Source organism: Pseudophryne corroboree, chromosome 7 (genome assembly GCF_028390025.1).
Source record: "Pseudophryne corroboree isolate aPseCor3 chromosome 7, aPseCor3.hap2, whole genome shotgun sequence".
Lineage (NCBI taxonomy): Eukaryota > Metazoa > Chordata > Amphibia > Anura > Myobatrachidae > Pseudophryne > Pseudophryne corroboree.
Genome location: NC_086450.1, coordinates 80090823 through 80118795, shown reverse-complemented (window position 1 = coordinate 80118795; position 27973 = coordinate 80090823). Strand labels below are relative to the sequence as shown.

The following is a 27973-nucleotide window of genomic DNA, read 5'->3' as shown; positions in this document are numbered from 1 at the left end:
TGAGAATCTTTCGTTCGCAATTTTGCTAAGATTCACTCCCAGTAGGCGGCGGCTTAGCGTGTGCAATGCTGCTAAAAGCAGCTTGCGAGCGAACAACTCGGAATGAGGGCCCAGATACACTGCAGTCTGAAAAGGGGTGGTATTCATGTGACCGCCGGTCAGCTGACCGACAGTCACATGACCTCCTCCACCAGCCCGACGGGTCACTGTACCGATGGTCGGCATGCCGACCAACAGGGACTATTTCCACTCGTTGGTGTCCACGTCACCCATAGAGTGGGAATAGAACCCGTGGCGACCGCAGGTCGCCATCGAGCCCGCAGCGTGGCGAGCCTGCAAGGGGCTTGCTGCACTCTCCCCTCCCCGCCGGGATCCCGGCGTCGGTATGCTGCCGGGATCCCTGCGTCGGTAAGCTACCCGGCAGTCAGGAGACCGCCGGTCAGCTGTATTACACCCCTGAAAAGGTGTTCTCAGTTTACTCTCCCTGGTTTATGTTAAAAGGAACTCCATGAGCTCCTTTTAATACCCTTTTCACACCGAGCCATGGACCCGGGAAAACCCTGGTTATGATATATCATAACCAGGGTCACATAACCCAGGTAGACTCAAATCACACTGACAAACGGGTATCATTATGGCTTGAAACCATGGGGGTCATTCCGAGTTGTTCGCTCGTTGCCGATTTTCGCAACGCAGCGATTAGGTGGAAAATGCGCATGCGCTTAGTTATTTAACTAAAAAAAACAAGGTAGATTTACACAAGCTCGAGCTAAGTTTTTCAACGCTCGAGTGATCGTAGTGTGATTGATAGGAAGTGGGTGTTACTGGGCGGCAACTCAGCGTTTTCACGGTGTTTGCAAAAAACGCAGGCGTGTCAGGGAAAAACGCGGGAGTGGCTGGAAAAACGGGGGAGTGGCTGGCCGAACGTAGGGCGTGTTTGTGACGTCAAAACAGGAACTAAACGGACTGAGCTGATCGCAATCTAGGAGTAGGTCTGGAGCTACTCAGAAACTGCTAAGAAATATGTATTAGCAATTCTGCTAATCTTTCGTTCGCTATTCTGCTAAGCGAAGATACACTCCCAGAGGGCGGCGGCTTAGCGTGTGCAATGCTGCTAAAATCTGCTAGCGAGCGAACAACTCGGAATGAGGGCCTATGTTCATTATCCTGGCTCGAACTCAAGATTTCGGTCTGAAAGGGGTGGCAGACAGGTGGCAGATTTAAGTGACAAAGGGATCTATTTACTAAGTCTTGGAGAGAGATAAAGTGAACGGAGACAAAGCACCAGCCAATCAGCTCCTAACTGCCATATTTGAAAAATGACAGCTAGGAGCTGGTTGGCTGGTACTTTATCTCCATCCACTTTATCTCTCTCCAAGGCTTAGTACATAGACCCAGGCTCACTGACTTTATGGCTGCCCCGTGCAGAAGGGGGCAGCCAAGTCGGCATTACAGGAGGCATGGCCTCATTGCGGGAGAACGGTGCGGGGCGTGGATGCGCAAATGCGTCATTTCAGTCCAGTGACATTAGGTGAGGTGAGGCAGAGCCTTTCCTGTCACACTAACATATATGCTAGAGATTTGACTATATACAGTATATGAAAAATACAAAGAATATATTGACAGGTCTATGACAGGTGAGGCAGTGCTTCCTCTGCCTACCTTGTCCGCACATCTCTGATCAAAACTCAACAAATTTCCAGCCGTATATGCTGCTGCACCTGTGTATAATGCCCACATGAACCCTTTGGCTCAAATATTGTGTGTAAATCTAGCTCTGGTGCTAGCCAGTGCCTCTGGAGCCATTTACCTCATCGCACGTCTCTGTCATGGCCCCGCCCCCACTATTCAATGCCCTGATCACGAACATTGAATAGCAGGAATCGCGTCATCGGCCTCCCCAGACAGCCCATTATGAAGGACAGCTGCAAGGGGGCTGTGGATCCGGGAGACTTGCCTACCTTTCCGGGGGGCCAGAAGTACCACACGATTTCTGAGAGCCTGTCGGCCGATCCGGTAGAGTCGGCAACTATGCACAGACCTCTCAGATAGGTTGTTCCAGAAATGGGGAGCTTGGTCAGAGGTTGCAGAGCATACAGAATTTAGGAACCATGAGGAGGCTTCTGGAAGTAGTTCTTGGGTGGTAAGAGCGGTAAGTTGCACGAAGGGACAAGGAGACTGTTGAGGTAACTGATGCCCAATTGTCCAGAAAGTATTGAAGAACAAATTAGCAATGTCCGCCTCTATACATTGTATGTTGTGTTTGGTAGTTACACAGCAGAACAAAATCAAAGACAACCTTTGTGGTAAATCTGAAAGTCCTTGACAACAAACTACACCCACATAGTCTACAATTGGCATTATCATCTGTTGTATTTTGTCTGGAATACATTGTGGGTGTCAGGAGGTCTATATGCAAGCTAAATGAAAGTTATAAACCAGCCATATTCCCAAGTAGTTCTATATAGATAATGCTGTCAGATAAGAGTTTGCTTTAATGAGATTATGTGCAATAGTAAACTAGGGCCCTCATTCCGAGTTGTTCGCTCGGTATTTTTCATCGCATCGCAGTGAAAATCCGCTTAGTACGCATGCGCAATGTTCGCACTGCGACTGCGCCAAGTAACTTTACTATGAAGAAAGTAATTTTACTCACGGCTTTTTCATCGCTCCGGCGATCGTAATGTGATTGACAGGAAATGGGTGTTACTGGGCGGAAACACGGCGTTTCAGGGGCGTGTGGCTGAAAACGCTACCGTTTCCGGAAAAAACGCAGGAGTGGCCGGGGAAACGGTGGGAGTGCCTGGGCGAACGCTGGGTGTGTTTGTGACGTCAACCAGGAACGACAAGCACTGAAATGATCGCACAGGCAGAGTAAGTCTGAAGCTACTCTGAAACTGCTAAGTAGTTAGTAATCGCAATATTGCGAATACATCGGTCGCAATTTTAAGAAGCTAAGATTCACTCCCAGTAGGCGGCGGCTTAGCGTGTGTAACTCTGCTAAATTCGCCTTGCGACCGATCAACTCGGAATGAGGGCCTAAATCTTTGTCCCAAATAACACGGATACTGTTTTATCAGTGTTCAGAAACCGTTTGCTCAGAGTTATCAAGTGTTCCACCCAGGGCTGCCATCAGAAATTGTGGGGCCCGGGACTGATAAAAGAGACAGGGCCCCTCAGCCCCTTCAAAAGAGATTCTGCCGCACCGCTCCACCCCTATGTGATGTCATACACTGTGACGGTACATATAGGTGGAGTGTTGCGGTCCTACAGGAACGGTTCACAGAGAGCTGATGTGCAGTTGAAGGTTTGTTTTAAGAAGGCCTCCCTGTTTCACAGCCTGGTGCAGCTCTCCAGGTATTGGTGCTAGGAGCCAGGGGTGGGCCCCATCTCTTTAAGGACCCGGGACACCAGTCCTCACAGTCCCCCCCCCCCCCCCCCCCCCAATGGCTGCCCTGGTTCCACCCAATAGAAATCAGATTGCAGCACATTTATAAAGTCACAAAGGTGGTTTGAGCTGTTGCACGTAGAAGAACACAGTATCCTCCACATACATGCAGATGGCAGCTGATTTGCAGACTATTGGTAGGGGCCCAGGCACAAAGTTGTGTAATTGGACAGAGTTAGGATCAGAGAAATGGTATAAATGGCATAAACTTGAATTTCTCAGATGAATACAAGTAAAATCAGAGTAGGTTGCAACTTTATGCAAATGCTGCTAGAAGCCTTCCCTGGTGCACATACGTGCGTTCCAATGTGCAATTGGACGGAGACGCCCACTTTTAGCATCCTTAGACGCCACCATTGGTCGTTGCACCATCAACACTTGTACCTGTCCTATGGCAGCTGCAGGTTTTTCCGTCTGAGTATGACCTCTCATGTGATCGATTATGTGTATGAGTCTGCCAGCGCTTCAGTGACACACTTGCGACAAATCCTGTAACACACACATAAGACGTACCATCTCTGTGTGCCTGAGTAGTCACTGCACAGGCACTGCCCAGGACGTCCACTATATTTCCATTGTGCTTCTCCGTGCGTACATGTGAAACCGCTATTCTGTATGATGTTGAATACAAATGGGATGCGGGTGCGGCGTAGGTTAGACGCATGCACAGTGAAAAAAGTGACAAATCTCACAGTTACAGTAGGCCAGACATAGACATATCGGGGGTCATTCCGAGTTGATCGTTAGCTGCCGATGTTCGCTTCGTAGCGATCATTTAATAAAATGGAAAACTACGCATGCGTATGGGGCGCAATGCGCATGCGCAGCGTACGGTTACAAAGAGCATCGTTGTTCTGCACTGCTTCTAGCGACGATTCCATTCGCACAGCCGATCTCAGGGAGATTGACAGGAAGTGGGAGTCTATGGGTGTCAACTGACCGTTTTCTAGGAGTGTTTGGAAAAACGCAGGCGTATCCAGGCGTTTGCAGGGTGGGTATCTGATGTCAATTCCGGGACCTTCGTCGCACAGAATAAGTAACTACAGGGCTGGTCTTGTTCTGCACAAAATGTGTTTGTACCCGCTCGGCTGCACAGGCGTTCGCACACTTGCAAAGTGAAAATACACTCCCCCGTGGGCGGCGACTATGCGTTTGCACGGCTGCTAAAAGTAGCTAGCGAGCGATCAACTCGGAATGAGGGCCTTCGTGCGAATCAGGTCAATACTGTGATCGTCAGTATCAAAAATTGCTGCTAAATGCAGGAATAATATATCAGTTATTTGTCAATGTCGATTCCGCATTGAAATGTAATGTAGACATTTAACAGGGTTGCTACTGAGACATGGGGGGTCATTCCGAGTTGATCGTAGCTGTGCTAAATTTAGCACAGCTATGATCAGGCACTCAGACATGCGGGGGGACGCCCAGCATAGGGCTAGTCCGCCCCACATGTCAGCGCCCCCCCCCTGCAGAAATGCAAAAGCATCACGCTTTTGCATTTCAGGAGTTACTCCCGGCCAGCGCAGCTCCTGCGGCTGGCCGGGAGAATCTCATCGCTGCCCCGTGTTGCAGCGGCTGCGTGTGACTTCACGCAGCCGCCGCGTCCCGCCCCCCCAACGGTCCAGCCATGCCTGCGTTGGCCGGACCGCGCCCCCTAAACGGCGGCTTGACGCCGCCATCCAGCCCCCTCCCGCCCAGCGACCGCCTCTGCCTGTCAATCAGGCAGAGGCGATCGCTACAGTACAACGGCCTTCGGCCGTCCAGCATGCGCCGGCGCATGCGCAGATCCGACCCGATCGCTGCGATAAACTGAAGCGAGCGATCGGATCGGAATGACCCCCATGGTCTGGTTTAATGCCAGATTAAAACGTGCTGTTGATTTGGGAATTAACACATATTACTGGATAATACATTCAGTAGAGACAGATCTATTATTTTAAATAATGCTTCTATCTCTACCCCTGTGAAGTGACTAGTCATTTTCTTGGCCTTGGGCAATTGACTAGATCAGTGGTTCTCAAACTCGGTCCTCAGGACCCCACACGGTGCATGTTTTGCAGGTAACCCAGCAGGTGCACAGGTGTATTAATTACTCACTGACACATTTTAAAAGGTCCACAGGTGGAGCTAATTATGTCACTTGTGATTCTGTAAGGAGACCTGCAAAACATGCACCGTGTGGTGTCCTGAGGACCGAGTTTGAGAACCTGTGGACTAGATAAAAATGAGAGTTTAATAATGAGTCAACAGGTTTGCAACTGGTCCAGTCACATTGCAGGGCTGATGCAGAGTGAGCTTGCATTGATCAGTCTCACTCTACAAATGCTCAGAAAGCGAATGGTCACATACTGTAAGTGTAAAGGTGCATACACACAGTGCAATTTTGGCTAAAGGCCGATTTTGACTGTTGTGATTTCCCTTGGACTCCCCGGAACCCAGAACCACCGATATGGACTATGCACACGGTAGGATTTTGGCTACGTACAATTCTAACTATATACAATTTTGACTATACTAGAAACTAGATTGTATACTTTCTAGTAAAATGTGCCATTCCTGCACAGTCTATTTTTTCTTGCAATACCGACCCCGCAGGATTGCGCATCGGCATCGCAAGCTGTATACACACCTTGCGATATGTACTTGGGGGGTCATTCTGAGTTGATCGCTCGCTAGCAACTTTTTGTAGTGCTACGATCAGGTCAAAACGCGGCAAAACTGCACATGCGTATGCACTGCGATGGTATGCACTGCGATGCGCAGGCGCGTCGTGCGGGTACAAAGCAGATCGTTGCTGAGCGATAGGTTTTATGAAGAATCCATTTGCACAGCCGATCGCAAGGAGATTTAAAGGAAGAAGGCGTTTATGGGTGTCAACTGACCGTTTTCAAGGAGTGTCTGGAAAAACGCAGGCGTGTCCAAGCGTTTGCAGGGCGGGTGTCTGACGTCAATTCCGGGTCCAAAGAGACTGAAGTGATCGTAAGGGCTGAGTAAGTCCAGAGCTACTCAGGAACTGCAAAAAACTTTTTCGTCACGGTCGGCTGCACAAGCGTTCGCACACTTGCAAAGCGAAAATACACTCCCCTATAGGCGGCGACTATCTGATCGCTGCTCTGCAAAAATAGCTAGCGAGTGATCAACTCGGAATGAACCCCATGTTTTCTACTGATATGGACTATATAGCCCATATCGGTAGTTTAAATCACACCATGTGTATGCACCTTAACTGCAGACCCCCACATCTGCCACTTACCCCTGCCTGTGACTGGAGAAGCAGAATGGGGAAGGGAGTTTAAACTTGTCACCTAGGAGCATTTTTTGCCTTTAATCTTCTTTAGATTCTGCACTCTTTGTTTTAAAAATGCATTCTTCTCCCATTTACCATGCTGGATGGCTTGAGTCATTGTAGCCTATGGTATATGGCCTGCAGGTCGACCATGGCCAAAATGTTGACATGGATAATATGTCGACATGTAAAGGCTTGACAGTGCTTATGGTCAATACGTACGAAAGGTTGACACAGCTTTTTTTTTTTGGGGGGGGGGAGGGGTGGTTTAGCATTCCAGTCTTTTCATACTTTACCATCCACGTGGACTATGATTGGGAATAGGTCGACCGGCACAAATGTCCGACACACATATGGTCTACACAGCTTTCTTAGGTTTGTATTTTCATGTTTTCAACCTTTACCATCCACATGGACTACGATTGGTAATAGTAACCTGCCCGCAGCATGGCGAGCGACACGAGCCATGCAAGAGGACGCGGTACACTAATTGGGGTTCCCTGTACCCTTACGAAGAAAACATCACAATTTTTTTTTTAAATGCATCTACTTTTTTGTGTCAACTATTTGTCATGTTGACTTTTTATGTGTCGACCTTTCCTACTGTCTACCTTTTGTCATGTTGACCTTTTCATGTGTCAACCTTACGACCCTGTTGACCTAATGCTTGTCGACCAATAGTGGTCGACCTAATGACTGTATTCCTTTGTAATGTAGATCTGATGATCCATATCCATAGCCTATAGGCTACAATATCACTTTTTCCGGTCGAGGAACATTCAGATCCCACTCCAGTAACGTATACTTGCACATGCGCAGCCTGTTGTCCATACATTCACAATAGGCCTCCCACAAGTAAAGTGTTAGCTCATGCTATCAGTTTACTACTTACCCTTTGCCGGATGAACTCTTATCTAAGCCACGGTCTCAGCACGAGATTTTTGATAAATAACACAGAAAACAAACTTCTTATTGCTTATTATCAGTAGAGACACAATTCTGAGTAGAAACGTATAAGCATTATGGAAAAGTTTAGTGGCAATTAAGAAATAATGGGGCAGATATATTAACCTGGAGACGGCATAAGGAAGTGATAAACCAGTGATATGTGCAAGGTGATAAAGGCACCAGCCAATCAGATCCTAACTGTTAATTTACATATTGGATCTAATTGGTTGGTGCCTTTTATCACCTTGCACATATCACTGGTTTATCACTTCCTTATGCCTTCTCCAGGTTAATACATCTGCCCCTTTATTCTGAGTAAATGTGTAGAATTTTATGTACACAATTATACATGGGCGTCTTAAGCGAGGAGGGGGCCCGTGTGCAGACTCCGGGTGGGCCACCGCCTCTCCACAGCGCCGTAGGCTCCGACATTGTGCCAAAGCCTACTGCGCATGCGCAGGTCTCTGGAAACATGGCGCCCGCCATGTTCCGGAGACAAAATTCAAACCGTGCATGCGCAACCGTCATTTTGGAAGGGATTTTTTGGACAATGGATGCGGCTGCAGCGCCCGACGCTGGACTCCAGAGAGGCGAGTACTAAAATATGGGTGCAATGTGTGCGGTGTGGGCCCCCCCTGGACCCAGAGGCCCCTGTGCACTGCACACATTGCACCCATGATAGAAACGCCAATGCAATTATATAAATACAGATCAGTCCTCATGGACCTAGCATCTATATGCCATATAGCTGGTGTGATTGAGGCACTGTGAGATGAGTAGCATACTGTCTTTCTCTTTACAGTTTGCATCTTATCCTCATCTCAGACACAGCGAAACACCAGTCAGTGCACTACAGACCCTGCCTGCAGCTTTAACCACTCAGGAGTTCGTTTGAACACGTACAAAGCCGCAGATGAAGCAGAATGGGCGCGAAGAAAAGCCACAGCCGCTGCATCGAAGCACTTTGTATACAGATGAAGGTGTTTATTTACTAAAAGTCGATTTTGATTGGTTTCGAATCGATTCAAAACGATTTCAATCGATGTTGGGGTTTGGGGGCTGAAACACACATTTACTAACAACTCATTGTTTATATTAATTTTTCAATGTTAGTAAATGTGTGTTTGAGCCCTGGAAGCATAACACCGTTGTAAATCGATTTAAAACGATTTAAAAACAATCAAAATAGACCTTTAGTAAATATACCCCTACGACTCATTCTCAGGCGTATAACTATTAATCAGTGTAATCTATCAAAGTAGTTTTATTGCTTTCAGTTGTTTTATTTATTTGACTTAGGCACACATTTTGTGCGAAAGAGACGCTAAGCGTGGCTGTGTCACCCTACACCTGTTGTGGCAAGAGAGGCTGTTTGGCACAACTGAAGCCAGAGTGTATGAGGAGGACACATCTGTAGTTGGGCATGTAATAATGAAGTTGGAATAATATGCCAGATAACCCCGTCCAGTTCCCTGTGGCGCAGGGAAGGCACTAAAAGTTTGGAACATACAAGTTAATGCCTGAATCCACTATCATAGTTACATCATAATACATACACTTGTGCGGGCAGACCATGATAAAATTGTGTTTGATATACTTTTCTTATAAGAATGAGGCGGCACTCTAAGGTAAGTCAAGAATCCCGTGTATTAACAAATCAACATAATTCCAAATACGTCAACGTTTCAAGGTCTGCAGACATTTTCGTCAGGACTTACAACAACACTTTGTTGTACGTCCTGACGAAAAGGTCTGTGGACCTTGAAACGTTGACACATTTGGAATTATGTTGATTTATTAATACACGGGATTCTTGACTTACCTTAGAGTGCCGCTTCATTCTTATATGTAAGATATTGGTGACTATTGATTTCTATGAGAAAGCACCCTATACTGTGAAGTTTTGTCCTGAGTGCCAAGCTACTCTGCTGTATGTATGTATATATATATATATATATATATATATATATATTACAACTTTGACAAATATGTTAAAGCATAAATAAGGACTCGGCTAATGTACTATAATAAGAAACCATGCTTGACTATTCTAAAATGCACAAGAGACTTTTTTGGGGGGGAGCCACGAACTCCACAGAGAATAGGTCACCCTCCCACTTCCTAGTGAAATGGGCAGGAAAATAGATGTGATGACGCAATTTTTAGTTATTCACATTATACAGTAGTAGCCCTACCTGCTCTATAAAGCTGTGATTCTTGGCATTGCACTGCGGGAAGCAAGACCAAGTGACATGGGGGGTGATTCAGAGCTGATCGTAGATGTGCTAAATCTAGCACATCTACGATAAGTTTCTCTGACATGTGAGGGTACGCCCAGCAGAGGGCTAGTCCGCCCCGCATGTCAAGCCCTGCCCTCCCCCCTGCACGGGGGCGAAAGCATAGCATGGCAGCGATGCTTTCGCACCCGCCAAGTAGCTCCCTACCTGCGCAGCCTAGCTGCGCTGGCAGGCGGCTACCCACTGCGTCCTGGGTCGCAGCGGCTGTGTGTGACGTCAAGCAGCCGCCGCAACGGTCCAGACATGTCTGCGTTGTCCAGACCGTGCCCCATTACCAGCATTCTAACGCCATTGGCACACCCCCTCCTGTCCCGCGACCACCTCTGCCTGTCAATCAGGCAGAGGCAATCGCAGCTCTGAGATGCACACTCCCAAAAGGGCTTCAGGCTGCAATCTCTGCCGTTGGAGCGAACGGGCCAATTAGGCCTGTGATTCAGCCTTCCTGCCTCCCCACTGTGGCCTCCTGCATCCCCCTTTCCAGAGCTCTCCCAAAGGGCCAAAAGGAAATATAGGCATGTACAGTACAGTATGTAAGAAACATATTGGCTGATGAAGAATTAGCCGCAACTGCGCCCCACATCGCAAGAGCAATTGTGACCATAATCTTAGTGGCAGCTACAGTTATCATCAGCTATCAGTTATCTTACATCTACGCTCCCTGCTCTACAAGTCACGTTACATAGCGTCTTTTTTGCATTTTTTTTTCCGTGAAATGTGTCTTAGACGCAAAGTAATGTAATATGACACACAAGCAGCTTCTGCTGATTAAAATGATATGCAGCAAGTCAATATTCTGTGTGTCTGCGACTGTATTTGCATACAAAATGCTGTGTTACAGTGTTTTCATGGAAAACACTGCACGTTGCATTTCGGATGCAGATAGAGCAGAGTCTGAATAATAAAAGACCAATAAGTAAAATAATAAAAAGTAATAATTATATTCCCATTTTTGATAGGATTACAGTATTGTGCATAACTCAGAGGTTCCCATTTAAAATAGACCTTGTTGCTTGTTTGAAATCATGCTCATACCCAGGGGTGTCTTTCGCTGGCTGATCTACATTCCATTATTAAACACTATGACGGTACATATAGGTGGAGTGTTGCGGTCCTACAGGAACGGTTCACAGAGAGCTGATGTGCAGTTGAAGGTTTGTTTTAAGAAGGCCTCCCCGCGCATCAGCCCGCTGTTGTTTCACAGCCTGGTGCAGCTCTCCAGGTATTGGTGCTAGGAGCCAGGGGTATGCCCCATCTCTTTAAGGACCCGAGACACCAGTCCTCACAGTCCCGTCCAACCCCCCCCCCCCCCCCCCCAACGGCTGCCCCGGTTCCACCCAATAGAAATCAGATTGCAGCACATTTATAAAGTCACAAAGGTGGTTTGAGCTGTTGCACGTAGAAGAACACAGTATCCTCCACGTACATGCAGATGGCAGCTGATTTGCAGACTATTGGTAGGGCCCCAGCACAAAGTTGTGTAATTGGACAGAGTTGGGATCAGAGAAATGGTATAAATGGTATAAACTTGAATTTCTCAGATGAATACAAGTAAAATCAGAGTAGGTTGCAACTTTATGCAAATGCTGCTAGAAGCCTTCCCTGGTGCACATACGTGCGTTCCAATGTGCAATTGGACGGAGACGCCCACTTTTAGCATCTTTAGACGCCACCATTGGTCGTTGCACCATCAACACTTGTACCTGTCCTATGGCAGCTGCAGGTTTTTCCGTCTGAGTATGACCTCTCATGTGATCGATTATGTGTATGAGTCTGCCAGCGCTTCAGTGACACACTTGCGTCAAATCCTGTAACACACACATAAGACGTACCATCTCTGTGTGCCTGAGTAGTCACTGCACAGGCACCGCCCAGTAGGTCCACTATATTTCCATTGTGCTTCTCCGTGCGTACATGTGAAACCGCTATTCTGTATGATGTTGAATACAAATGGGATGCGGGTGCGGCGTAGGTTAGACGCATGCACAGTGAAAAAAGTGACAAATCTCACAGTTACAGTAGGCCAGACATAGACATATCGGGGGTCATTCCGAGTTGATTGTTAGCTGCCGATGTTCGCTGCGTAGCGATCATTTAAAAAAATGGAAAACTACGCATGCGTATGGGGCGCAATGTGCACGCGCAGCGTATGGGTACAAAGAGCATCGTTGTTTTGCACTGCTTCTAGCGACGATTCCATTCGCACAGCCGATCTCAGGGAGATTGACAGGAAGTGGGAGTCTATGGGTGTCAACTGACCGTTTTCTAGGAGTGTTTGGAAAAACACAGGCGTATCCAGGCGTTTGCAGGGCGGGTATCTGATGTCAATTCCGGGATCTTCGTCGCTGCAATCATCGCACAGAATAAGTAACTACAGGGCTGGTCTTGTTCTGCACAAAATGTGTTTGTACCCGCTCGGCTGCACAGCGTTCGCACACTTGCAAAGCGAAAATACACCCCCCCGTGGGCGGCGACTATGCGTTTGCACGGCTGCTAAAAGTAGCTAGCGAGCGATCAACTCGGAATGAGGGCCTTTGTGCGAATCAGGTCAATACTGTGATCGTCAGTATCAAAAACTGCTGCTAAATGCAGGAATAATATATCAGTTATTTGTCAATGTCGATTCCGCATTGAAATGTAATGCAGACATTTAACAGGGTTGCTACTGAGACATGGGGGGGTCATTCCGAGTTGATTGTAGCTGTGCTAAATTTAGCACAGCTATGATCAGGCACTCAGACATGCGGGGGGACGCCCAGCACAGAGCTAGTCCGCCCCGCATGTCAGCGCCCCCCCCTGCAGAAATGCAAAAGCATCGCACAGTGGCGATGCTTTTGCATTTCAGGAGTTACTCCCGGCCAGCGCAGCCCCTGCGGCTGGCCGGGAGAACCTCATCGCTGCCCCGGGTTGCAGCGGCTGCGTGTGACTTCACGCAGCCGCCGCGTCCTGCCCCCCCAACGGTCCAGCCATGCCTGCGTTGGCCGGACCGCGCCCCCTAAACGGCGGCTTGACACCGCCATCCAGCCCACTCCCACCCAGCGACCGCCTCTGCCTGTCAATCAGGCAGAGGCGATCGCTACAGTACAACGGCCTTCGGCCGTCCAGCATGCGCCAGCGCATGCGCAGATCCCACTGCGATAAACTGAAGAGAGCGATCGGGTCGGAATGACCCCCATGGTCTGGTTTAATGCCAGATTAAAATGAGCTGTTGATTTGGGAATTAACACATGTTTCATGACTGGATAATACATTCAGTAGAGACAGATCTATTATTTTAAATAATGCTTCTATCTCTACCCCTGTGAAGTGACTAGTCATTTTCTTGGCCTTGGGCAATTAACTAGATAAAAATGAGAGTTTATTAATGAGTCAACAGGTTTGCAACTGGTCCAGTCACATTGCAGGGCTGATGCAGAGTGAGCTTTCATTGATCAGTCTCGCTCTACAAATGCTCAGAAAGCGAATGGTCACATACTGTAAGTGTAAAGGTGCATACACACGGTGCAATTTTGGCTAAAGGCCGATTTTGACTGTTGCGATTTCCCTTGGACTCCCCGGAACCCAGAACCACCGATATGGACTATGCACACGGTAGGATTTTGGCTATGTACAATTTTAACTATATACAATTTTGACTATACTAGAAACTAGATTGTATACTTTCTAGTAAAATGTGCCATTCCTGCACAGTCTATTTTTTCTTGCAATACCGACCCCGTAGGATTGCGCATCGGCATCGCAAGCTGTATACACACCTTGCGATATGTACTTGGGGGGTCATTCTGAGTTGATCGCTCGCTAGCAACTTTTTGTAGTGCTACGATCAGGTCAAAACGCGGCAAAACTGCACATGCGTATGCACTGCGATGCGCAGGCGCGTCGTGCGGGTACAAAGCAGATAGTTGCTGAGCGATAGGTTTTATGAAGAATCCATTCGCACAGCCGATCGCAAGGAGATTTACAGGAAGAAGGCGTTTGTGGGTGTCAACTGACCGTTTTCAAGGAGTGTCTGGAAAAACGCAGGCGTATCCAAGCGTTTGCAGGGCGGGTGTCTGACGTCAATTCCGGGTCCAAAAAGACTGAAGTGATCGCAAGGGCTGAGTAAGTCCAGAGCTACTCAGGAACTGCAAAAAACTTTTTCGTCACGGTCGGCTGCACAAGCGTTCGCACACTTGCAAAGCGAAAATGCACTACCCTATAGGCGGCAACTATCTGATTGCTGCTCTGCAAAAATAGCCAGCGAGTGATCAACTCGGAATGACCCCCATGTTTTCTACTGATATGGACTATATAGCCCATATCGGTAGTTTAAATCACACCATGTGTATGCACCTTAACTGCAGACCCCCACATCTGCCACTTACCCCTGCCTGTGACTGGAGAAGCAGAATGGGGAAGGGAGTTTAAACTTGTCACCTAGGAGCATTTTTTGCCTTTAATCTCCTTTAGATTCTGCACTCTTTGTTTTAAAAATGCATTCTTCTCCCATTTACCATGCAGGATGGCTTGAGTCATTGTAGCCTATGGTATATGGCCTCCAGGTCGACCATGGCCAAAATGTCGACATGGATAATATGTCGACATGTAAAAGATTGACATTGCTTATGGTCAATACGTACGAAAGGTTGACACAGCTTTTTTTTTTTTTGGGGGGAGGGGTGGTTTAGCATTCCAGTCTTTTCATACTTTACCATCCACGTGGACTATGATTGGGAATAGGTCGACCGGCACAAATGTCCGACACACATATGGTCTACACAGCTTTCTTAGGTTTGTATTTTCATGTTTTCAACCTTTACCATCCACATGGACTACGATTGGTAATAGTTACCTGCCCGCAGCATGGCAAGCGACACGAGCCATGCAAGAGGACGCGGTACACTAATTGGGGTTCCCTGTACCCTTACGAAGAAAACATCACAATTTTTTTTTTTAAATGCATCTACCTTTTTGTGTCAACTATTTGTCATGTTGACTTTTTATGTGTCGACCTTTCCTACTGTCTACCTTTTGTCATGTTGACCTTTTCATGTGTCAACCTTATGACCCTGTTGACCTAATGCTTGTTGACCAATAGTGGTCGACCTAATGACTGTATTCCTTTGTAATGTAGATCTGATGATCCATACCCATAGCCTATAGGCTACAATATCACTTTTTCCGGTCGAGGAACATTCAGATCCCACTCCAGTAACTTATACTTGCACATGCGCAGCCTGTTGTCCATACATTCACAATAGGCCTCCCACAAGTAAAGTGTTAGCTCATGCTATCAGTTTACTACTTACCCTTTGCCGGATGAACTCTTATCTAAGCCACGGTCTCAGCACGAGATTTTTGATAAATAACACAGAAAACAAACTTCTTATTGCTTATTATCACTAGGGACACAATTCTGAGTAGAAACGCATAAGCATTATGGAAAAGTTTAGTGGCAATTAAGAAATAATGGGGCAGATGTATTAACCTGGAGACGGCATAAGGAAGTGATAAACCAGTGATATGTGCAAGGTGATAAAGGCACCAGCCAATCAGATCCTAACTGTTAATTTACATATTGGATCTGATTGGTTGGTGCCTTTTATCACCTTGCACATATCACTGGTTTATCACTTCCTTATGCCTTCTCCAGGTTAATACATCTGCCCCTTTATTCTGAGTAAATGTGTAGAATTTTATGTACACAATTATACATGGGCGTCTTAAGCGAGGAGGGGGCCCGTGTGCAGACTCCGGGTGGGCCACCGCCTCTCCACAGCGCCGTAGGCTCCGACATTGTGCCAAAGCCTACTGCGCATGCGCAGGTCTCTGGAAACATGGCGCCCGCCATGTTTCGGAGACAAAATTCAAACCGTGCATGCGCAACCGTCATTTTGGAAGGGATTTTTTAGACAATGGATGCGGCTGCAGCGCCCGACGCTGGACTCCAGAGAGATGAGTACTAAAATATGGGTGCAATGTGTGCGGTGTGGGCCCCCCCTGGACCCAGAGGCCCATGTGCACTGCACACATTGCACCCATGATAGAAACGCCAATGCAATTCTATAAATACAGATCAGTCCTCATGGACCTAGCATCTATATGCCATATAGCTGGTGTGATTGAGGCACTGTGAGATGAGTAGCATACTGTCTTTCTCTTTACAGTTTGCATCTTATCCTCATCTCAGACACAGCGAAACACCAGTCAGTGCACTACAGACCCTGCCTGCAGCTTTAACCACTCAGGAGTTCGTTTGAACACGTACAAAGCCGCAGATGAAGCAGAATGGGCGCGATGAAAAGCCACAGCCGCCGCATCGAAGCACTTTGTATACAGATGAAGGTGTTTATTTACTAAAAGTCGATTTTGATTGGTTTCGAATCGATTCAAAACGATTTCAATCGATGTTGGGGTTTGGGGGCTGAAACACACATTTACTAACAACTCATTGTTTATATTCATTTTTCAATGTTAGTAAATGTGTGTTTGAGCCCTGGAAGCATAACACCGTTGTAAATCGATTTAAAACGATTTAAAAACAATCAAAATAGACCTTTAGTAAATATACCCCTACGACTCATTCTCAGGCGTATAACTATTAATCAGTGTAATCTATCAAAGTAGTTTTATTGCTTTCAGTTGTTTTATTTATTTGACTTAGGCACACATTTTGTGCGAAAGAGACGCTAAGCGTGGCTGTGTCACCCTACACCTGTTGTGGCAAGAGAGGCTGTTTGGCACAACTGAAGCCACAGTGTATGAGGAGGACACATCTGTAGTTGGGCATGTAATAGTGAAGTTGGAATAATATGCCAGATACCCCTGTCCAGTTCCCTGTGGCGCAGGGATGGCACTAAAAATTTGGAACATACAAGTTAATGCCTGAATCCACTATCATAGTTACATCATAATACATACACTTGTGCGGGCAGACCATGATAAAATTGTGTTTGATATACTTTTCTTATAAGAATGAGGCGGCTCTCTAAGGAAAGTCAAGAATCCCGTGTATTAACAAATCAACATAATTCCAAATACGTCAACGTTTCAAGGTCTGCAGACATTTTCGTCAGGACTTACAACAACACTTTGTTGTACGTCCTGACGAAAAGGTCTGTGGACCTTGAAACGTTGACACATTTGGAATTATGTTGATTTATTAATACACGGGATTCTTGACTTACCTTAGAGTGCCGCTTCATTCTTATATGTAAGATATTGGTGACTATTGATTTCTATGAGAAAGCACCCTATACTGTGAAGTTTTGTCCTGAGTGCCAAGCTACTCTGCTGTATGTATATATATATATATATATATATATATATATATATATTACAACTTTGACAAATATGTTAAAGCATAAATAAGGACTCGGCTAATGTACTATAATAAGAAACCATGCTTGACTATTCTAAAATGCACAAGAGACTTTTTGGGGGGGGAGCCACGAACTCCACAGAGAATAGGTCACCCTCCCACTTCCTAGTGAAATGGGCAGGAAAATAGATGTGATGACGCAATTTTTAGTTATTCACATTATACAGTAGTAGCCCTACCTGCTCTATAAAGCTGTGATTCTTGGCATTGCACTGCGGGAAGCAAGACCAAGTGACATGGGGGGTGATTCAGAGCTGATCGTAGATGTGCTAAATCTAGCACATCTACGATAAGTTTCTCTGACATGTGAGGGTACGCCCAGCAGAGGGCTAGTCCGCCCCGCATGTCAAGCCCTGCCCTCCCCCCTGCACGGGGGCGAAAGCATAGCATGGCAGCGATGCTTTCGCACCCGCCAAGTAGCTCCCTACCTGCGCAGCCTAGCTGCGCTGGCAGGCGGCTACCCACTGCGTCCTGGGTCGCAGCGGCTGTGTGTGACGTCAAGCAGCCGCCGCAACGGTCCAGACATGTCTGCGTTGTCCAGACCGTGCCCCATTACCAGCATTCTAACGCCATTGGCACACCCCCTCCTGTCCCGCGACCACCTCTGCCTGTCAATCAGGCAGAGGCAATCGCAGCTCTGAGATGCACACTCCCAAAAGGGCTTCAGGCTGCAATCTCTGCCGTTGGAGCGAACGGGCCTGAATTAGGCCTGTGATTCAGCCTTCCTGCCTCCCCACTGTGGCCTCCTGCATCCCCCTTTCCAGAGCTCTCCCAAAGGGCCAAAAGGAAATATAGGCATGTACAGTACAGTATGTAAGAAACATATTGGCTGATGAAGAATTAGCCGCAACTGCGCCCCACATCGCAAGAGCAATTGTGACCATAATCTTAGTGGCAGCTACAGTTATCATCAGCTATCAGTTATCTTACATCTACGCTCCCTGCTCTACAAGTCACGTTACATAGCGTCTTTTTTGCATTTTTTTTCCGTGAAATGTGTCTTAGACGCAAAGTAATGTAATATGACACACAAGCAGCTTCTGCTGATTAAAATGATATGCAGCAAGTCAATATTCTGTGTGTCTGCGACTGTATTTGCATACAAAATGCTGTGTTACAGTGTTTTCATGGAAAACACTGCACGTTGCATTTCGGATGCAGATAGAGCAGAGTCTGAATAATAAAAGACCAATAAGTAAAATAATAAAAAGTAATAATTATATTCCCATTTTTGATAGGATTACAGTATTGTGCATAATTCAGAGGTTCCCATTTAAAATAGACCTTGTTGCTTGTTTGAAATCATGCTCATACCCAGGGGTGTCTTTCGCTGGCTGATCTACATTCCATTATTAAACACTATGACGGTACATATAGGTGGAGTGTTGCGGTCCTACAGGAACGGTTCACAGAGAGCTGATGTGCAGTTGAAGGTTTGTTTTAAGAAGGCCTCCCCGCGCATCAGCCCGCTGTTGTTTCACAGCCTGGTGCAGCTCTCCAGGTATTGGTGCTAGGAGCCAGGGGTATGCCCCATCTCTTTAAGGACCCGAGACACCAGTCCTCACAGTCCCGTCCAAACCCCCCCCCCCCCCAACGGCTGCCCCGGTTCCACCCAATAGAAATCAGATTGCAGCACATTTATAAAGTCACAAAGGTGGTTTGAGCTGTTGCACGTAGAAGAACACAGTATCCTCCACGTACATGCAGATGGCAGCTGATTTGCAGACTATTGGTAGGGCCCCAGCACAAAGTTGTGTAATTGGACAGAGTTGGGATCAGAGAAATGGTATAAATGGTATAAACTTGAATTTCTCAGATGAATACAAGTAAAATCAGAGTAGGTTGCAACTTTATGCAAATGCTGCTAGAAGCCTTCCCTGGTGCACATACGTGCGTTCCAATGTGCAATTGGACGGAGACGCCCACTTTTAGCATCTTTAGACGCCACCATTGGTCGTTGCACCATCAACACTTGTACCTGTCCTATGGCAGCTGCAGGTTTTTCCGTCTGAGTATGACCTCTCATGTGATCGATTATGTGTATGAGTCTGCCAGCGCTTCAGTGACACACTTGCGTCAAATCCTGTAACACACACATAAGACGTACCATCTCTGTGTGCCTGAGTAGTCACTGCACAGGCACCGCCCAGTAGGTACACTATATTTCCATTGTGCTTCTCCGTGCGTACATCTGAAACCGCTATTCTGTATGATGTTGAATACAAATGGGATGCGGGTGCGGCGTAGGTTAGACGCATGCACAGTGAAAAAAGTGACAAATCTCACAGTTACAGTAGGCCAGACATAGACATATCGGGGGTCATTCCGAGTTGATTGTTAGCTGCCGATGTTCGCTGCGTAGCGATCATTTAAAAAAATGGAAAACTACGCATGCGTATGGGGCGCAATGTGCACGCGCAGCGTATGGGTACAAAGAGCATCGTTGTTTTGCACTGCTTCTAGCGACGATTCCATTCGCACAGCCGATCTCAGGGAGATTGACAGGAAGTGGGAGTCTATGGGTGTCAACTGACCGTTTTCTAGGAGTGTTTGGAAAAACACAGGCGTATCCAGGCGTTTGCAGGGCGGGTATCTGATGTCAATTCCGGGATCTTCGTCGCTGCAATCATCGCACAGAATAAGTAACTACAGGGCTGGTCTTGTTCTGCACAAAATGTGTTTGTACCCGCTCGGCTGCACAGCGTTCGCACACTTGCAAAGCGAAAATACACCCCCCCGTGGGCGGCGACTATGCGTTTGCACGGCTGCTAAAAGTAGCTAGCGAGCGATCAACTCGGAATGAGGGCCTTTGTGCGAATCAGGTCAATACTGTGATCGTCAGTATCAAAAACTGCTGCTAAATGCAGGAATAATATATCAGTTATTTGTCAATGTCGATTCCGCATTGAAATGTAATGCAGACATTTAACAGGGTTGCTACTGAGACATGGGGGGTCATTCCGAGTTGATTGTAGCTGTGCTAAATTTAGCACAGCTATGATCAGGCACTCAGACATGCGGGGGGACGCCCAGCATAGGGCTAGTCCGCCCCGCATGTCAGCGCCCCCCCCTGCAGAAATGCAAAAGCATCGCACAGTGGCGATGCTTTTGCATTTCAGGAGTTACTCCCGGCCAGCGCAGCCCCTGCGGCTGGCCGGGAGAACCTCATCGCTGCCCCGGGTTGCAGCGGCTGCGTGTGACTTCACGCAGCCGCCGCGTCCTGCCCCCCCAACGGTCCAGCCATGCCTGCGTTGGCCGGACCGCGCCCCCTAAACGGCGGCTTGACACCGCCATCCAGCCCACTCCCACCCAGCGACCGCCTCTGCCTGTCAATCAGGCAGAGGCGATCGCTACAGTACAACGGCCTTCGGCCGTCCAGCATGCGCCGGCGCATGCGCAGATCCCACTGCGATAAACTGAAGCGAGCGATCGGGTCGGAATGACCCCCATGGTCTGGTTTAATGCCAGATTAAAATGAGCTGTTGATTTGGGAATTAACACATGTTTCATGACTGGATAATACATTCAGTAGAGACAGATCTATTATTTTAAATAATGCTTCTATCTCTACCCCTGTGAAGTGACTACTCATTTTCTTGGCCTTGGGCAATTGACTAGATAAAAATGAGAGTTTATTAATGAGTCAACAGGTTTGCAACTGGTCCAGTCACATTGCAGGGCTGATGCAGAGTGAGCTTTCATTGATCAGTCTCGCTCTACAAATGCTCAGAAAGCGAATGGTCACATACTGTAAGTGTAAAGGTGCATACACACGGTGCAATTTTGGCTAAAGGCCGATTTTGACTGTTGCGATTTCCCTTGGACTCCCCGGAACCCAGAACCACCGATATGGACTATGCACACGGTAGGATTTTGGCTATGTACAATTTTAACTATATACAATTTTGACTATACTAGAAACTAGATTGTATACTTTCTAGTAAAATGTGCCATTCCTGCACAGTCTATTTTTTCTTGCAATACCGACCCCGTAGGATTGCGCATCGGCATCGCAAGCTGTATACACACCTTGCGATTTGTACTTGGGGGGCCATTCTGAGTTGATCGCTCGCTAGCAACTTTTTGTAGTGCTACGATCAGGTCAAAACGCGGCAAAACTGCACATGCGTATGCACTGCGATGCGTATGCACTGCGATGCGCAGGCGCGTCGTGCGGGTACAAAGCAGATAGTTGCTGAGCGATAGGTTTTATGAAGAATCCATTCGCACAGCCGATCGCAAGGAGATTTACAGGAAGAAGGCGTTTGTGGGTGTCAACTGACCGTTTTCAAGGAGTGTCTGGAAAAACGCAGGCGTATCCAAGTGTTTGCAGGGCGGGTGTCTGACGTCAATTCCGGGTCCAAAAAGACTGAAGTGATCGCAAGGGCTGAGTAAGTCCAGAGCTACTCAGGAACTGCAAAAAACTTTTTCGTCACGGTCGGCTGCACAAGCGTTCGCACACTTGCAAAGCGAAAATGCACTACCCTATAGGCGGCAACTATCTGATTGCTGCTCTGCAAAAATAGCCAGCGAGTGATCAACTCGGAATGACCCCCATGTTTTCTACTGATATGGACTATATAGCCCATATCGGTAGTTTAAATCACACCATGTGTATGCACCTTAACTGCAGACCCCCACATCTGCCACTTACCCCTGCCTGTGACTGGAGAAGCAGAATGGGGAAGGGAGTTTAAACTTGTCACCTAGGAGCATTTTTTGCCTTTAATCTCCTTTAGAGTCTGCACTCTTTGTTTTAAAAATGCATTCTTCTCCCATTTACCATGCTGGATGGCTTGAGTCATTGTAGCCTATGGTATATGGCCTCCAGGTCGACCATGGCCAAAATGTCGACATGGATAATATGTCGACATGTAAAAGATTGACATTGCTTATGGTCAATACGTACGAAAGGTTGACACAGCTTTTTTTTTTTTGGGGGGGAGGGGTGGTTTAGCATTCCAGTCTTTTCATACTTTACCATCCACGTGGACTATGATTGGGAATAGGTCGACCGGCACAAATGTCCGACACACATATGGTCTACACAGCTTTCTTAGGTTTGTATTTTCATGTTTTCAACCTTTACCATCCACATGGACTACGATTGGTAATAGTAACCTGCCCGCAGCATGGCAAGCGACACGAGCCATGCAAGAGGACGCGGTACACTAATTGGGGTTCCCTGTACCCTTACGAAGAAAACATCACAATTTTTTTTTTAAATGCATCTACCTTTTTGTGTCAACTATTTGTCATGTTGACTTTTTATGTGTCGACCTTTCCTACTGTCTACCTTTTGTCATGTTGACCTTTTCATGTGTCAACCTTATGACCCTGTTGACCTAATGCTTGTTGACCAATAGTGGTCGACCTAATGACTGTATTCCTTTGTAATGTAGATCTGATGATCCATACCCATAGCCTATAGGCTACAATATCACTTTTTCCGGTCGAGGAACATTCAGATCCCACTCCAGTAACTTATACTTGCACATGCGCAGCCTGTTGTCCATACATTCACAATAGGCCTCCCACAAGTAAAGTGTTAGCTCATGCTATCAGTTTACTACTTACCCTTTGCCGGATGAACACTTATCTAAGCCACGGTCTCAGCACGAGATTTTTGATAAATAACACAGAAAACAAACTTCTTATTGCTTATTATCACTAGGGACACAATTCTGAGTAGAAACGCATAAGCATTATGGAAAAGTTTAGTGGCAATTAAGAAATAATGGGGCAGATGTATTAACCTGGAGACGGCATAAGGAAGTGATAAACCAGTGATATGTGCAAGGTGATAAAGGCACCAGCCAATCAGATCCTAACTGTTAATTTACATATTGGATCTGATTGGTTGGTGCCTTTTATCACCTTGCACATATCACTGGTTTATCACTTCCTTATGCCTTCTCCAGGTTAATACATCTGCCCCTTTATTCTGAGTAAATGTGTAGAATTTTATGTACACAATTATACATGGGCGTCTTAAGCGAGGAGGGGGCCCGTGTGCAGACTCCGGGTGGGCCACCGCCTCTCCACAGCGCCGTAGGCTCCGACATTGTGCCAAAGCCTACTGCGCATGCGCAGGTCTCTGGAAACATGGCGCCCGCCATGTTTCGGAGACAAAATTCAAACCGTGCATGCGCAACCGTCATTTTGGAAGGGATTTTTTAGACAATGGATGCGGCTGCAGCGCCCGACGCTGGACTCCAGAGAGATGAGTACTAAAATATGGGTGCAATGTGTGCGGTGTGGGCCCCCCCTGGACCCAGAGGCCCATGTGCACTGCACACATTGCACCCATGATAGAAACGCCAATGCAATTCTATAAATACAGATCAGTCCTCATGGACCTAGCATCTATATGCCATATAGCTGGTGTGATTGAGGCACTGTGAGATGAGTAGCATACTGTCTTTCTCTTTACAGTTTGCATCTTATCCTCATCTCAGACACAGCGAAACACCAGTCAGTGCACTACAGACCCTGCCTGCAGCTTTAACCACTCAGGAGTTCGTTTGAACACGTACAAAGCCGCAGATGAAGCAGAATGGGCGCGATGAAAAGCCACAGCCGCCGCATCGAAGCACTTTGTATACAGATGAAGGTGTTTATTTACTAAAAGTCGATTTTGATTGGTTTCGAATCGATTCAAAACGATTTCAATCGATGTTGGGGTTTGGGGGCTGAAACACACATTTACTAACAACTCATTGTTTATATTCATTTTTCAATGTTAGTAAATGTGTGTTTGAGCCCTGGAAGCATAACACCGTTGTAAATCGATTTAAAACGATTTAAAAACAATCAAAATAGACCTTTAGTAAATATACCCCTACGACTCATTCTCAGGCGTATAACTATTAATCAGTGTAATCTATCAAAGTAGTTTTATTGCTTTCAGTTGTTTTATTTATTTGACTTAGGCACACATTTTGTGCGAAAGAGACGCTAAGCGTGGCTGTGTCACCCTACACCTGTTGTGGCAAGAGAGGCTGTTTGGCACAACTGAAGCCACAGTGTATGAGGAGGACACATCTGTAGTTGGGCATGTAATAGTGAAGTTGGAATAATATGCCAGATACCCCTGTCCAGTTCCCTGTGGCGCAGGGATGGCACTAAAAATTTGGAACATACAAGTTAATGCCTGAATCCACTATCATAGTTACATCATAATACATACACTTGTGCGGGCAGACCATGATAAAATTGTGTTTGATATACTTTTCTTATAAGAATGAGGCGGCTCTCTAAGGAAAGTCAAGAATCCCGTGTATTAACAAATCAACATAATTCCAAATACGTCAACGTTTCAAGGTCTGCAGACATTTTCGTCAGGACTTACAACAACACTTTGTTGTACGTCCTGACGAAAAGGTCTGTGGACCTTGAAACGTTGACACATTTGGAATTATGTTGATTTATTAATACACGGGATTCTTGACTTACCTTAGAGTGCCGCTGCATTCTTATATGTAAGATATTGGTGACTATTGATTTCTATGGGAAGGCACCCTATACTGTGAAGTTTTGTCCTGAGTGCCAAGCTACTCTGCTGTATGTATATATATATATATATATATATATATATTACAACTTTGACAAATATGTTAAAGCATAAATAAGGACTCGGCTAATGTACTATAATAAGAAACCATGCTTGACTATTCTAAAATGCACAAGAGACTTTTTTGGGGGGAGCCACGAACTCCACAGAGAATAGGTCACCCTCCCACTTCCTAGTGAAATGGGCAGGAAAATAGATGTGATGACGCAATTTTTAGTTATTCACATTATACAGTAGTAGCCCTACCTGCTCTATAAAGCTGTGATTCTTGGCATTGCACTGCGGGAAGCAAGACCAAGTGACATGGGGGGTGATTCAGAGTTGATCGTAGATGTGCTAAATCTAGCACATCTACGATAAGTTTCTCTGACATGTGAGGGTACGCCCAGCAGAGGGCTAGTCCGCCCCGCATGTCAAGCCCTGCCCTCCCCCCTGCACGGGTGCGAAAGCATAGCATGGCAGCGATGCTTTCGCACCCGCCAAGTAGCTCCCTACCTGCGCAGCCTAGCTGCGCTGGCAGGCGGCTACCCGCTGCGTCCTGGGTCGCAGCGGCTGTGTGTGACGTCAAGCAGCCGCCGCAACGGTCCAGACATGTCTGCGTTGTCCAGACCGTGCCCCACTACCAGCATTCTAACGCCATTGGCACACCCCCTCCTGTCCCGCGACCACCTCTGCCTGTCAATCAGGCAGAGGCAATCGCAGCTCTGAGATGCACACTCCCAAAAGGGCTTCAGGCTGCAATCTCTGCCGTTGGAGCGAACGGGCCTGAATTAGGCCTGTGATTCAGCCTTCCTGCCTCCCCACTGTGGCCTCCTGCATCCCCCTTTCCAGAGCTCTCCCAAAGGGCCAAAAGGAAATATAGGCATGTACAGTACAGTATGTAAGAAACATATTGGCTGATGAAGAATTAGCCGCAACTGCGCCCCACATCGCAAGAGCAATTGTGACCATAATCTAAGTGGCAGCTACAGTTATCATCAGCTATCAGTTATCTTACATCTACGCTCCCTGCTCTACAAGTCACGTTACATAGCGTCTTTTTTGCATTTTTTTTCCGTGAAATGTGTCTTAGACGCAAAGTAATGTAATATGACACACAAGCAGCTTCTGCTGATTAAAATGATATGCAGCAAGTCAATATTCTGTGTGTCTGCGACTGTATTTGCATGCAAAATGCTGTGTTACAGTGTTTTCATGGAAAACACTGCACGTTGCATTTCAGATGCAGATAGAGCAGAGTCTGAATAATAAAAGACCAATAAGTAAAATAATAAAAAGTAATAATTATATTCCCATTTTTGATAGGATTACAGTATTGTGCATAATTCAGAGGTTCCCATTTAAAATAGACCTTGTTGCTTGTTTGAAATCATGCTCATACCCAGGGGTGTCTTTCGCTGGCTGATCTACGTTCCATTATTAAACACTATCAAAATGAGTGACATGACCTCACTACTCTCCACGTATAAGTAATGACATCTCTACTCAGCTAACACATGGATGTATTTGATTGGAAAATGTTCATATATTTATGCAATCTGTCACGCACACGAGGAACACAGCCATCCAATAATCTGCAGATATATCAGAATGTGGTTACTATCCCGGCAGTCACCGACGCCGGGATCCTGACCGCCAAGAATGCTGACAGCTACGCCAGGGCTATTCCCACTTGTGGGCCATAGAGTGTGAATAGAACCTGCGGCGAGCGCAGCAAGCCCGCAAGTGGCTTCCTAGCGCTCGTCCCCACTGCAAACATTCTGGCAGACGGAATACCGGGGACGGCGGTATTCTGACCGCCGGGATACCGCCCGCCAGGATTCCATACTCAACTTGATATATCTATAGGCGGATTAGGCAATGTATTGTGCGTTGTGACTGACATCATGAACTGGGCGGGCATTTACTTGCGCCCGCCCAGTTGAGCCGGCAATCACCACTGGCTGGTGCAGCATGTGTCCGGGCGTCAGATGACCGCCTGTACACACAGCCCAGTGACAAATGCAGGATTTCTAGAGGGGGGTTTCCAAATGTATTCCACAGTCTACCACTCTGCAGAACATGGAATACAGTATTAATATGTAACACTATAGACGGTCTATAGTATAGACTGTATCAAACATTTAAATAATATACAGTAAATAAGATAAGTGGTCATGAAAAGGTTAAACATACTATAATAAATAAATAAATAAATACGCAAACACAAAGAAATCAATACTACACTTTCTAAGCACACATTCTCCCACGTCATGGTAAGGCTCCTGTCTCTTCTTCCTGGTAGCTACTCTCTGGTCCAGTGCACTGATTGGATGCTCAGATCCACAAACCGCAAACTTGATAGAAGAAGCTGCTACCACTGAGCATGTGTAGCAGCTGTGCTCTGTCTCTTAACTTGCATGATGTGGCGGCAGCTCTAGTAATCGTAATATATACCATTGCTATTGTCAAAATGTGAGCCAACTGCCAAGAGAAGGGGGGGGGGGGGGGGGGTTTCCAGGCAACCAGAAACCCTCCCTGCGTTTGCCTATGCAGCCTGATGCATCGGTGTATCTGTCGATATATTCTATCATTGCCTGTGCTGCATGGCTGACGCGATATGTCTGTGAACAACGGCGTTCACATACATATCGCTGGTACACACTGGCCGACGGACCCGCAATATATCGGCTGTTCAATTGAACAGCCGATATATCGGCCAGTGTGTACCCAGCTTTACAGTGCAGGAGTTAAGAATATCCATGGTTTAATCAAATTAACTAAAGTATAGTTTAAATCACCTGTGCCCTGGCATAGATATCCTTAAAATTTGGACCGTCAGGGTGAACTGAGGATGGCGTTTGGGAATCTTTGACATAAGCCATCACTGATACGTTGAATGAATGAAAAATCCATACACAGCTTCTATTATTAGTCGTAGTGTTTACTCAAATGTTCTCTGACCTGCTCTATGTAATTCTATAGACAGCACACTTGCAGGATGATACACGCATGGTACAGTACAGTCTGCAAGCAGCTGTGCTGGGGACTCATACAGTAAAGAAACACAAGAATGCATGGGACA

The 27973-nt window shown here is 46.6% G+C and overlaps 1 protein-coding gene across 4 annotated transcripts in view; it reads right to left on the bottom strand.

Moving 5' to 3' along the window:
* Positions 1 to 27973, bottom strand: part of ZNF385B (zinc finger protein 385B) — an 893240-nt gene that overhangs the window by 227016 nt on the left and 638251 nt on the right. The window lies entirely within an intron of this gene.